This window comes from Nematolebias whitei, chromosome 12, assembly GCF_014905685.2.
Source record: "Nematolebias whitei isolate Nwh7 chromosome 12, NemWhi1, whole genome shotgun sequence".
NCBI lineage: Eukaryota > Metazoa > Chordata > Actinopteri > Cyprinodontiformes > Rivulidae > Nematolebias > Nematolebias whitei.
This window is the reverse complement of record NC_056509.1, coordinates 33,473,200-33,480,411: the sequence shown is the minus strand read 5'-3', so window position 1 is coordinate 33,480,411 and position 7,212 is coordinate 33,473,200.

Sequence of the window (7,212 nt, the reverse complement as noted above, 5' to 3'; positions counted from 1 at the left end):
TGTATTTATATATGTATATATATATATATATACATATATAAATACATAAATAATTGTATAAGGCCTGTCCAAAGGGCTTTAAATGTTTCTTAAAACTGCAAATAATACACAAGCGTTTGAAATTTCAAGTAATATTTTATTGCACAGCATTTTTTTCAATGTTCTTTTTGTTGACTGGTTGTATTTTTAATTTGCCATATGAGACAATTAGGAGAATGTTCCTTCTAATTTTTCAAGGTTTGTCCTTTGCATTGAATAATATATATATTGTGATATATAATATTTTTGGTAAAATGATCCAGTATAGCTTCATGTGATGTGAAAACTAATGCAGGTGGAGCACCTAGACTCTTTTGTCAAAAATAAATCTAAAATGTGACGCTTAAAAATCAATAGTGAACGTACCACCTCAGTCTAAGCTGAATACAAAGAAGAAGAAAAAAATACCAAGAACTTTAAAATTCAGACGTTGCGTTGTGTTATAATGATTTAGCAAGCTGTGGCAACTTTGCACATCCAAGGCACATAAAGGTCAAACATTTAGTTCTTTTCAACGGCAGGTTGTTAGAAAATAGGCAACTGTTGACCCATTGATGAAGATGATTTATTTGTTTGTCTGGTTTATGGCACAGAAAGACATCAGTTTAATATATGGGCACATTACAAAGTACTAGTAATAGAAAATGCAACACTTTACAATAAGGTGCACAGAATTTGATTATAGGGAACGCCTCAGGAAGGAATCAGGAGCTAGTTAACCAGTATTTACTGGGGAACACACAGCCAAGCCTTATTAAGGAACTACTGGTTAGTTACCTTGTAAATGAAGAGGAACTAATCAAGAACTGATGAGTAGTTACCAAGGAACCCAAAGAGGAACAAATCAGGAGCTAACTAGTTAACTAGTACTTACTGGGGAACACACAGCTGAGCCTTATTAGGGAACTACTGAAACAGAGGATAAATTCTCCATGTGGGTTCTGAATAAACCCTGCACCAGTGAGGTCACAGCTCTTAATTGTCAAAAACCTGTTTCCTAGTGATTACTCGTTTTATTGGATTTTTTTCTTTTGTAAGTAATTATCAATTTCATCATGTTGTACTGGTGTCATCTTAATTATGTCTGACTTACTGAGTACAAATTCATTACCTGGCTAGTATTTTGTTCACTGATGTAGTGAAGCATCATATCAAGTACTTACTGAGGAACCAATCATTACTTAATCACTAGACCATTACCTACTGGATTGTTCTTGTGGAAACAAACCAATAGTCCCCTAATAAGGCATGGCTGTGTGTTCCCCAGTAAGTACTGGTTAACTACCCATTAGTTCCTGATTTGTTCCTGAGGCATTCCTTAGTACCTTATTGTAAAGTGTTACCATAAAAGAAAAATATTCTAGTCAACTTGCTTTGAGGTCAATTAGAGTTTTGTGGAAAAAACAACCATTAACACATCAGGCATAATGTAAAGCATCACAACGCAGCGCTGCCTGCAGATGTGTTTGTATTGGTTTATTATGTTAAGGTATGGCTGGTGTTGATTTTATGAAAACTGACAAAAATTGGTATGGTTATTAATCTAATCATCCCTCTTATCAATCTACCTCTACTTCCAGTTTGGTTGCCATGTGAGCTCACTTATCGTGCACCTGCCATGGTTTGTAGCGGTTGGATTCAGGAATGGAGACAAACACGAGGAGTTTTAAGGAAAACGCTAAAAGATGAAAACAAGCGAGCTGCTGTGGCAGCAACAAGATACAAGTGAACAAAACTCGAGCGCACATGGAGAACAGGACACACAATGCCAGACTGAAGGTGAAGTTAGAGCCGAAGTACTTCATGGACAGGAGCTGATGGAGTGGAGACACCTGAGCAAAATGACAACAGGGAACAGGTGAGAGTGGGCGTGGCAGGAGCTGAGGAGCAGCTGACTGAGAAAGAGTGAACCAACGGCGCAGGGGACACTGGGAAAAAACCAACACAAAGGAAATAAATCTATCAAAAATTATCCTAAAGATGTGGATTCTGTTAGCACTCCTATAATAACAATCTGTAAATTTATAAATCTCATTTTAAATAAATCCCATGAGGATTTTCTTCCTTATGTTATTTTACATTATATTACTCCAGCCGTTCCAAACTGAGCTTAATGCACATTACATCAACCTTTAATTAACATTCAGGGCGTAGAAATATTCAACTGTAACAATTTTAAGCTTTAAATTATTGTTTTTTGTTTCTTCAAAATATTAAAAGTCTAAATATTATGAGAGAAAACAAGCTCTTCCAACTGTTGCATCTAGTTTAGTCTACACGCCACAAAATGACTCATCTGACAAGTAAAAAGAGAAAAGAATGAAAAAACAAAGGGGTGCATCTGAGGAGTGACTTGTTTTGGGACGTGAAACCCCTTCATCCAGATGGCGATATTTTATTCCAGCTTTAATTCATTTATTTCATGTCACAGTCGTGCTTTGATCGCATCTCTCTAATAATTAATGTGGTTTACGCTGCGCGCCGCTCTTGAAGTCATTGTTCCAGTCTCGGCTGCAGCGACACGAGCTGGCTTTGACTTTTACACCTGATAGGAAAAGCAGAGCAATGCTCCCTCCCCACCCCCACCCCCCAACACACACACGCACACACACACACTTTCTCCCTCCTTTTGTCCAATTATCTACCTCGCTATTACTTTTTCTCTTTTTCTCAGAGCTTTGAATTGTCTCAGGGGTCTCTCTGTTGCTTTCACATATTTTTCTACTTTTACACACATGCACACACACACACACACACACACATTTTGGTGTATTTCCAAAGTGGAAAGGATGCAGTGGTTGGCACTTGTCACTCATCCATTATTGATCAGATCCAGCTGCCGTCATCTACTAAAGATCACTCAGAGAAAATTTGTCGTCTTTCTTTTCTAACACACCAGTTGTTGGTTTGTTTGTGTATATTTTGAAGCATTTGCAGACTGTAAGTGTAGCTTTTTTTCTTAACATCAAAATTGAACCAATACAAAAGAACAGAGCTGAATAAAGGCTCCCACATACTTGAGCGTACTTCAGTCCATGGAGGTCCGCGCATACCAGATTAGACTAGAATTGGACGCCCACAAGGCATGTCCATGCAAAGATCAATTTTTATGACCCCGTACACGTTCTCTGTGTCACACAATAAACTGCCCGGCGACGGACCGTTTTGTATGCAACAACAATGTATTAAATTCCCCTTCTTCGTCCCTGATCTGGTTTAATGGCCTTTTCTTTTGTTTTTTGGCCAAAAGGCAAGTGATCTCTTCCTCCTCCGCTGACGCCATGACTGAAATTGTGAGAAATGAAAGAATTTGAAAATGAACTTTTTATTAACACCATATAAACACAGAACACTGCTGCTGCTTGCTGCCAGCTCTCTTTTTTTTTTTTTTTGACCTGTCAATCAATCCAGTAGGCGTGTCAGCAAATGACCAATCGCCAACGTAAATTTGTCCCGAAGGTAACCGCCCCTTGCCTGTGGAGCTGACTGCAGCCGGTCAGGGGTGGATGCTTGAGTATGAAGTCTCAACCATCTGCGGACAGTGCGCACAGTTTCCGTGCGACTCACGGTCTGCCCGAGTGTTTGGGAGCCTTAAAATGTGAAATATCCTTTGAAAGTTGAAAATGTTGAGAATGTTCAAGATACATAAATGGATCTCTGACAAATGTTGTTCATAACCAAAAGTGTTGTGTTTGTATGTACTTTCTTCGAAAATTTAATGGGTGAATGTCAAATGCACACTTGGATTTAGTAGATTCTTTTGGGGGAGATCTTCAGAAATTGTTTAGAGTGATAAAACACTACGGGGCGTTTTATCTCAAAACAACAAACTTTAAAAACTAAGTTAAATCTAATTATTGTTTTTCAAATTTTTGCTAAAATAACTGCATGGTGGAGCGGCCAGGTCAGTACTGTCGCCTCGCAGTAAGAAGGTCACAAGCTCAACTTCAGCTGGAGCACTTCAGCGGGGTGTTTTCATGACTTGTGCTTTCATGAACTTTCCCCGGGTACTCCAGTTCCCTCCCAAAATCCAAAAACATGCATGTTGGGGTAACTGGCTGCTCTGAATTCTTACTATGTTAGTGTGAATGGTTGCATCTGCCTTGATTGTCTCCGTGTGGTTTTGTGATGGACTTGCAGTCTGCTCAGGGCTGTCTACATTTTTGTGGAGGGTATACTGCGGTAAAGTTAGTTTAACATTGGACGTTGGACACTGCTCAAGCCATGGAACATGAATGTCCAACATCCAACGTAAAACTAACTTTACCGCGGTCGGTCCATACACTGGTTAGTACAATGTAATTGTCTATTTTTAAGCATATTGAACATTTCCAAATTTCTCTGATGCTTATATTTGAATAAATGCACAACAAACATTGTACAACAGTTGGCTTTGTATTAAAACATGTTATAGAATTTATACAACAGTATCAAAGCAAAACATGTTCAAGCATTAAGTAGTAAGTACAGAAGTATTAATTATACAATAATTCGCTGGATAAGCGAATGTAATAAACACGCGCTGCATACCGATAGATTGTTACTGAAGTGTTTAACTGCCGTTTAACATATAGAGTTGCACTCGGGTCCAAAAAATCCGACCCGGCCCCAGCCTGCAGCCATCATCTCTGAACCCCACTCGATCCGACAAATTACCAGTAATTACAGGCCCGAACCCGACCCCCCCCCCCCCCCCCCCGCTTTGACTGCTTGTACCACCGACTATTATTAACAATTGACGGACGCGTGCAGCTGAGTAAAGGGACCAGAAGATCAGAGCTGAGGAGCCTTCAAAGCGCATTAAATGCTTCCCCTGCTTCTGCCTGCATCCTGCTCTGGCATGTCAGATATTTTGTGATCTCACCTGTTTGGGTCGTCGACCGCGCACATCCACTGAGTACAGCGGCTGAATGAACGTCCATTTGGGCTGATGGATCTTTGGCAGTAGTCCATCTGAAACTTAACTGAACTTTTTGCCTCTTTCAACCGGCCGGTCAGCGTGCAGGCAAATGGCCGCGTGAGGCTGGTGAATGTACAGCAAACCATGTTGGCATATAATTGGATCATTGACGGTGCGCGTCCCTGACACAATAAAAGGCACGACATCAACCCAGCCCACACAATAACCACATTATTATGGCCCGGTCTGAATCCGAGTCGGGCGAAGCCGGGCTCCTGGTTCGGGTTAAAAATGACAGCTCTATTAACGTATCAATGACGCATGCCTAATGATATGTCATGCATCATTTGGCACTTTTAAGTGGGTATACTGAAATTCTTAAGCTTTTTTTAGTGGGCATACTTCATACACCCGCGCATCTCGTAGACTACACCACTGGCTCAGGGGGTATCTTACCTGGATGTAGGTGTATGGATGGATGAATGACTTTAATTCTAACAAGCTTGTTTCAAGTTTGATTACAAGAAATCCAAAATGGTAGAAAAATTACTTAGAACAAGTGCTTTTTTCCCCTAACACGCATAAATACTAATTGTTACAAGTGATCCAACATTTTTCAGTCAGGTCATCTGGTCTACCTGGATTATTGAGCATGCATCAGGATGTCATCTGGACAGTTTTTTTTTTTTTTTTGTGCTGAAACGTTTCGCCTTCGATCCGGAAGGCTTCATCAGTCAAGCTATCAGCCATCTAATCACAAGCAGAACTGGTTTGTTCCACTTTGGAGTAAGCTGTTGGAGGAAGAATCAGTTTTGTTGTGCGTTTCCTTGACTGATGAAGCCTTCCAGATTGAAGGTGAAACATTTCAGAAAAAAAAAAAAAAAAGAAAAATTGTCCAGATGACCTGACTGAAAAATGTTGGATTTTATACCTGGATTATTGAGCATGGACTTTGTTGTTACAAGTGATGTTGCCTATTTAACAACTAGTTTCACTTAGCCTATTTGGGCATTATGATGTTGCTGTCATATTTATATAAGTTTTCAACAAGGTTTGTGAATCGACAGACTGTGGAACAAGCTGCCTCTGCACATCAGACAGGCCGATTCACTTCCTGTTAATAAATCCTGCTTCACATTTTTTCCCCTTTGCTTTTTAACTCAGCTTGAGATGTTGGCTTTCATTGTTTTTAATTGTTTTATCGTTAGTTTTTGATTTTATCGACTCTTTGTTTTTACTATTTTAAGTGATTTTATCGATTTTATGTGTTTTTATCAGTGTACAGCACTTTGGCCCATTATGCTGTTTTTAAAGTGCTTTATAAATAAAGTTGTATTAAATTGAATCATAAAGTATCCAAACTGGAAACGGAGGTGAGTAAAACTGGTTTTAGTTTCAAATGGGCAGGAAGTAGGAAAACTATCTTATCTGCAGAGAATGTTTTTCCAGTGAGGTTCAGATATTTCCAACAGGTAAGATATTTTAGAATGGATCTTATGGTTAGTTTATTTTTCTTGCAGGTATCCAGGAAGTGGTACCGAAGTTCCAGATGTTCCCAAATTCCCATTGGTATTTACAGGTTTGTGCCAATGGAGAGAAAGGCAGACAGTGAAGAATACTGGCATTTGTATGTTTCAGGCATGTCCCTCACAAAGGAGGCAGCACACCGTGAGGTCTAAAGAGGAGCGAGGAACAAGGGACCAAAGAACACAGAAGGAAACTCAAGAGATTCGGACCGTCAGGAGGTTCAGCAGGAAAACACAAGCAAGTTTTGATTTTTCTCAGAAGTTATGACACAAAGATGCTAGGAAGTACTATGCAGCTGAAATGTGGGATGTCACCCATTCACTTTCAAACGCTCCAAAGAAGAACACTGCCTCAGCTCAGCCTTAAGTATCCTCAGCAATCAGGTGGAAAATCCACAACAGCTGTGTGAGTGTTGACAGCTGAGCCGACCTACTGCAGAAAAAGACCTCCGTCTGACCCAAAAATGAAAGTAAGTTGAAAAAAAAAAGAAAAAACATTTTTGACTATTGCATTTGTTTAGATAAAGAGGATTTGGAGACAATTGATAGTTATCAACTTCTTGAAGGAGAATCCTGCATTGCAGTGAAGGAAATAGATATTCAACCTATAAGTGTTGATCCCTCTCCAATCTTAATTGGTGCAACCGTCTTCTGTCACTTTTAGGGCTTTTGAGACCATGGCTGTATGAAATGCGAAGAAAAAGTGAGGTGCACTTGTTGGCTAAATGTTTGGCTGTTAGTAGGTCT